Source organism: Vanellus vanellus (assembly GCF_965231255.1).
Source record: "Vanellus vanellus genome assembly, contig: HAP1_SCAFFOLD_62, whole genome shotgun sequence".
Classification (NCBI taxonomy): Eukaryota; Metazoa; Chordata; class Aves; order Charadriiformes; family Charadriidae; genus Vanellus; species Vanellus vanellus.
In genome coordinates this window covers 372,478-378,477 of record NW_028127944.1, presented here as the reverse complement: position 1 = coordinate 378,477, position 6,000 = coordinate 372,478, and the positions used below count along the sequence as shown (strand labels likewise).

Sequence of the window (6,000 nt, the reverse complement as noted above, 5' to 3'; positions counted from 1 at the left end):
GCTAAATGGCCCATAACATAACCCAATGCACAATGGTCAACAGTGGCCTCCCACCATCCTGAGATGGTCTGACCTCTGTGATTTTTGAGATGCCATTACATAGGTGACAAATAACTAAAAGATTACAAACGACCTGATAACAGAGCAAAACACTGCCACACAAAATAACAAGGCAACGTTTTTGAGTCCACACTGAGAAATGATTTTTTACGTTATCTAAGTGCAGATATCCCACTTGTGAGCACACAAGGTTGAACAACAATTAGTGTGATAGATGTGTTGTCCTCACCCCAGGTGCAAGTCACTTGGGCGTGTTTACAGTCCTCCTCGCCAATCTTCTGTTACTTTCCCACATTGCACCCTCTCGCTCAAGAGACCGCTTCTCCTGGAGCTGACAAAGTTGGAAATGTTGCTTCAAAGTCGAAGCAGCGTTTCTGACGTCGAGGAAGGAAACAGTCCCCCATCAGTTGGGTTTGTGATATTCATTGGCAGATAACAGCCATTACCTACTCAGGAGAGAGAGCAATGAGAGACATTATCACCAAAATCATGTAGCACAGTGTAGTTCTATAGTACAGCTGCTGGGGTTGGTATGCCACGGAAACAAGGTACCAAAAGATCTGCAGCTGCTCATCTTCCCTTGATACAAAAAACAGATGAGTTAGTGACAGTCAAGGCTGACCAAATCTCAGTATTTGCGTGTTGGTGTGTCAGAGCTGTACCCAGGGCACAAGGGTACAGCACAAGACTACAAAGCCCAAGGAGCCAACCTGTGACAGGGGAGAAAAGCAGCAGTGTCATCTCCTTCCAGTGATACATCGCGTTGCTCCAGCTCCTTCAGCAATATTACTCTGGGTTTGATACCCTGATGTGGGGTAATTGCCCACACAGACTGGAGAGCTGTGGCATGCACTTTTTCAGATGGAACTTCAATGGGATGTTGTGTTTGCAACACTGTTCCAGTGCCGTCTCCTCTGGGTAAGATGCAGGTATTTGTCGAAGATACCTGAAATACACGAACTCAAGAATCTGATATGAACAAGTGATGTCAAATAAGAGGAGAAGTTGGGGTATAATGTAGAGTGGAGCCTTGTAATGCCTTGGACCAAAATCCTACAGGTGGTAAATGGGAGCACCTTCCTCACTCGGTTGCTGCGCTAGCGATAAGCAATGTCCCCCATTATAGAGCTCTCACTGCCAACACCTTCCCACCAGGAGAAGGATGGTGGCAGATTCTCCCAACAGCTCTTCCTTGCACCACCTTCATACCTTTGTCAATAACATTTTGTCAGGACAACCCGAGAGATCCAAACCCTCAGGGCACGAGGATGCTCAGGGGCAAGTCGCCAGTGCACACGTGCTCGAGCAGTGGTGGTCGCGCTGCTGTGCTGCACCCTGAGCATCCAGCCTGGCTGACACGCAGGTGCAGCCTCCAGGTGTCCAGCTTAGTGCTCCAAGGAGCTTCATGGCCAGAACTGCCCAATTAACACCCCATTAATGATGTGCTCTGGCACTTCTACACCAAACTGAAACCACATAGCTCATGAAGTATCTGAGATGAAAACTAACGTCTCAAATTTCATACTGGAGAGGAAGGACTTCCAAAATTTTCCAAAAGGGGACCAGCGGAAATTCTCCTTCTCGTTGCCACGTGAGGAGAGGCTGCAAGAGCTGGCACTCCTCAGCTGGGAGAAGAGAAGACTGGGGCTGGGGGTGGGTGGGGTGTCTTATCAATGTGTATAAACACCTGCTGAGAAGGAAACAAGAAGAGGGAGCCAGGCTCTGTTTAAGAGTGTGCACTGAGAGGACCAGAGGAAAGGGGCACCAATTAGAAGACAGGATATTCCAGCTGCACATGAGAAACCAGTATTTTAATCTTGGGGTGATATATTTTACTGGATCTAGATGATGCTCCTTGAGCAGAGGGGATGGACCAGTCTCCACAAGTCTCACACAGTCTCCACAACCTCAGCCACTCTGTGTGATTCTCTGCTTTGGTGAGACTCCTAAAGCCTTTGAACTAAGCCCTGATGCCCCCTGGAAAGGATTCTGGGACAAGGGATGATCCCAAACTCCTCCAATACCATTCATCACAAAACATCTGCCTAGTCCAGAACATCGTACGGCAGACACAGTCAGGAGAGAGAAAATATCCTTTTATTGTGGGTATCAAGTGTGGGAGCCCGGGAGTCACAGGGGTTCAGGCAGTAACAGGAAATCTGCACCTACAACGACAAAGTCAGAAGCACCGATAAATCCACGAAAGAAGAAGAGGCATGACGCTGTTCCCCTTTCCTTGGGGAACACAGCTGGCCAGGAATGGTTTATAGCCCAGAAGAGAGAGCGACTGCTGGCAGTGACTGTGGGAGGGCTCTGGCGCCTTATCCCCATGGGTAACACCCTGAGCGCCCTGCGAGTGTACAGAGATGCGCCGTGGCCCTGTGCCACACAGCAGTGCTCCATGGGCAGCCCCTGGGGAGTTACTTCCAAGCCCTGCGCAGCACTATCCCTCACCGTCCCTCGCCCGCGAGTTCGGCTGACCAAGAGCAGTGTCCGAGTGGTGAAAGATGGGCAGCAGAGCCTGGTACGCACCTGGGCTTCTTCACCTTCTAGACCTGACTGATTTTTTTCCAGTCCCCATCTTTTCCTATCTTCCTTCTTTTTTTGTCTCGTTGGCATTCCCTCGCCTCTGCCCAGGCCTCCTTTCTCTTTCTTTTTCTTTGGTTTTCAGTTTCCTGGCAGGAGCCTGCAAACCTTTCCATCCCAGTGTGATTAGACAGGTAAAGCCAGGATCAACCGGAACCAGTTCTTGGTTTAACCAAAGCTGACTCGTTTTACCTTTTTTCCTCTGAAAGGCTCTTTAGTTCTTCTGCACGTACCGGGGAGTCTACCGTGGTCTCTGGGGTGATAGGAGGCAAAGCAACGGGTGCCTAAAACAGGAATGTCAGCGTTAGCAGGTGGCTTGGGACGGCCTGGAGTAGCAGGTGACTGTTTGGCAAATGGCTCCCTTGGCCCTGCAGAGAAGATCCCTTCGGCTGGTTTGCATCAGCCCTTTCTTCCAAGGGCCTCACTTTGGAACACAGTGTTCACGCGGGTGTGTGACACTCAGTTCGTTTGTGGGGGCCACTCAGCGGGGAGCCCGCGGTCCCTCTCACGCCAAGAAAAGGCTTGCCCACATCATTCTGCCGGGGTTTCTTCTGCCCTCCCAAGACAGAGCTCTGCGGATACCCCTTTGGTGCAATCCCACCTCCTGTGGTGGGAGGCCTTGCTTTGGAAATGTGTCTTTCTGTAGGTGTTTCCTTTGATGCCTAACCCTTTTGAGAAACAACCTTTCCTCTTTTAATTACAGTGTATCATTCGGGGGATAAATAAACCCACACAAAGCCACATGAGATGGAATGCCAGGAAGAGGCACAGCAGCTACTTGGACTCCTCAGGAACTACCTTCCACACGAGACAGGTTGTCTCAGCGGTTGCGGAGCTGCCATACCTCTGCTGTTTCTGATCCCACCGCTGTGTCTGCCCCTGCTGCTTTCTGGAGGACAAGCAGAGAGGGCGGTGTGTCAAGGAAGGCTTTTGCCTGGTGCTCCACATCTGCTTTGCCTCCACGGCCATGTTGCTCTTCCAAAGGCAGCTCTGGAGAGCAAAAGCAGGTGCAGCAAAGTGACTTGTTGGAAGTGAGCAACAGCTAAAGCAAAACCCACCCGAAGCCCTACACCAGCTGCCTGCTCAGGCTGTGACAACCCTCAGGGCCTCCTCATACCTGTGGGTCTGCCCACGGGTGCTGGCACCTCCTCAGCTGAGGGACTGGAAAGGCCAGCCATCTTCGTCCCAAAGATTTCATGGCAGTTTTCAGTCAGAAACTCCACCAGCGTCTTCACCTGCACACATGACAGCCTTGGTTTCAGCGCAGGTGCCTGAAAACACGTCGAGCAGCCTTTCCTACTCCTGACCCCTGCCTCTGCGCAGAAGGCTGTCGCTGCGGGCTGCTCTTCCAGGTAGCCACCCCACCAGCGCTTGTTGGAGAAAGGGGGCAGCCAGGGACCTCTGCACAGCCAAGCTCTGATGGGCCAGGAAGGCTGCAGCTGGCTGGTCAATACAGCGTACCTTCTCAGACACCTCCAGCATGGCCTCCAGTGGGAGCAGGTCCTCGTTGGGCGGGCTCAGCAGGTTTGGCCCAACGCAGATGGCCAGATTGCTGCAGCTCATCCTGCTGGTGGATGCGTTGTGGCCAATATGCTGGAGAAGGGACAGCAGCCGCTCGAGAAGGAGGAGATTTGCTGCAGGCAACTTGCCGGCCACCCTGAGGGAACAGGAACACAATGTTTAAAAAGTCAATGTTGCCCACAGCTGTCCCCAAAACTTGCACAAGGCAGGTGGGAGCCAGCGGCTGTGCTCTGCAGCTTTCCAGGTGCTCTCAGCCAGCGGTCAGTGCTCCTGCGCTTCAGGAAGGAAGCACGGCGTTGCTCTCCAGCTCCTGATTTCCCCCAAGCCCACGCAAGGGAAGGCTCCCTGTCCGTGTGCTTTTCCCCAAAACCCAACTCCACCCCCCAGCAACACTGGGCTGCCAGGAAACACGGCTTTTTAAGGAGCCTGTCCCTTTGCAGGCAAGTCCCAGGCCTCTACCAGTTGCTGCTCAAAAGGCAAGCTGCTGGCCACACTTACGCTTTCAGCTCTTCCACCTTCTTGCTTGGCTTCTCCATGGCTTGCATCCAGTCCCCATAGAGGTCAACGACGAGGAGCTTGGCGGGGATGCTTCGGAGGAAGTCCTGCAGTGCCAAGAGCTCCAGGTGAGTCTTTGAACACTCCAGGCCAGCCAGGAGCTCTTCCAGCTGCAGGTCAGAAGCGCTCACCTTCAAGATGACGGCCAGCAAAAGCACAGGCTGTCTGCCCAGGTCGACATCTGCGCCACTGTCGAGGGCCTCCTTCAGCTCCCGAACTGCTGTCCCACTGGCAGCTCTCCGGAATATTCCCTCCGTCGACGGTCCTTGTTGGTGCAGGATATTCAGGAGCTCCTGCAGGAGACGCAGCAGAACAGTTGCTTGGCTGAAAAGCTGCCTTCTGACAGCAGTGTCCGTGGCCAGAGCTCTGCCCCAGACCCGGCTGCCTCCCCTGCAAAGGGGCTGGGGCCAGAAGCATGAGCCAGGGGTGAAGAGCCCAATGCCCCGCCCTCGGTGCTCCTCGGGACACAGGGCTGGGGCCCCCTGTCCAGACTGGCTTACCTGGATGGGCTGGGGCAGCGTGCCATCATCCCCGCAGAGGGCTGCAAGGGGCTGTCCAAAGAGTGCCCTGCGGCAGTCTGCCTGCCCGGGAGCCTGGGCAGCGAGCGGGGTCCGCCGCAAAGCAAAGGGCCAGGGCAGCCCTCTCCTCCTCCTCCTCCCGGTCCCTCCTGCCACAAAGGAAAACACAGCAAGAGCCCCTCAGTGGAGACCACTGGAGCAGCACTCTTGGAGCCTGCCCTGCCCTGCCCTGCCTGCAGCGCAGTGATGAGTGGTGCAGCAGGACGGGCAGGGAGCCAACAGCTGGAACCGCCTCTGCTGCTCAGCGGCTCCAGCTCGGAGGCTCCTGACAGCCAGCGTGCCACCGGGACAGCCTGGCCCAGCCCTCGCCCTGCCCTCCACCCAGCTCTGCGCAGCAGCAGAGGCTCTGTCTCCTTGGAGAACCACATTCAGCAGCCGCTGCCCAGCGAGTGTCCTTCCTCATCCAGGTGACATCCTTCCTTGGGGGGCCAAACCTGCATGGCGACACTCAGGGGACAAGTGAGCAGAGCTCCCGCTGACTCCAGCCGAGGGGCAGAGAGCCATCTGCCTGGCTCTCGGGATGGAGCAGAGGCAGGCATCACCTCGAGCACGCTGCCCTGCACGCAAGGGACAAATGTCAGGTGGGAGCGAAGGGACCTCAAGGGCTCAGCTCTCTCCTGCTCTACAGCGATGGGGACCGACTTGCTCAAGGCGAAGGGCAGCTGCAGCAGCATCCCATCTTCTGCAGAAGTGCTGGTTG

General features: G+C 54.9%; 2 long non-coding RNA genes across 2 annotated transcripts; both read right to left on the bottom strand.

The window, feature by feature from the left end:
• Window positions 1-2,481: 2,481 nt before the first annotated feature.
• On the bottom strand, window positions 2,482-3,505 carry LOC309684822. The gene is made up of 3 exons (XR_014270349.1): window positions 3,491-3,505; window positions 2,839-2,930; window positions 2,482-2,754 (listed from the first exon to the last, which is right to left on the bottom strand). It is a non-coding gene; the product is annotated as an uncharacterized lncRNA (long non-coding RNA).
• Window positions 3,506-3,552: 47 nt separating this feature from the next.
• Window positions 3,553-4,159, bottom strand: LOC309684823. The gene is made up of 3 exons (XR_014270350.1): window positions 4,108-4,159; window positions 3,764-3,881; window positions 3,553-3,636 (listed from the first exon to the last, which is right to left on the bottom strand). It is a non-coding gene; the product is annotated as an uncharacterized lncRNA (long non-coding RNA).
• Window positions 4,160-6,000: the final 1,841 nt, after the last annotated feature.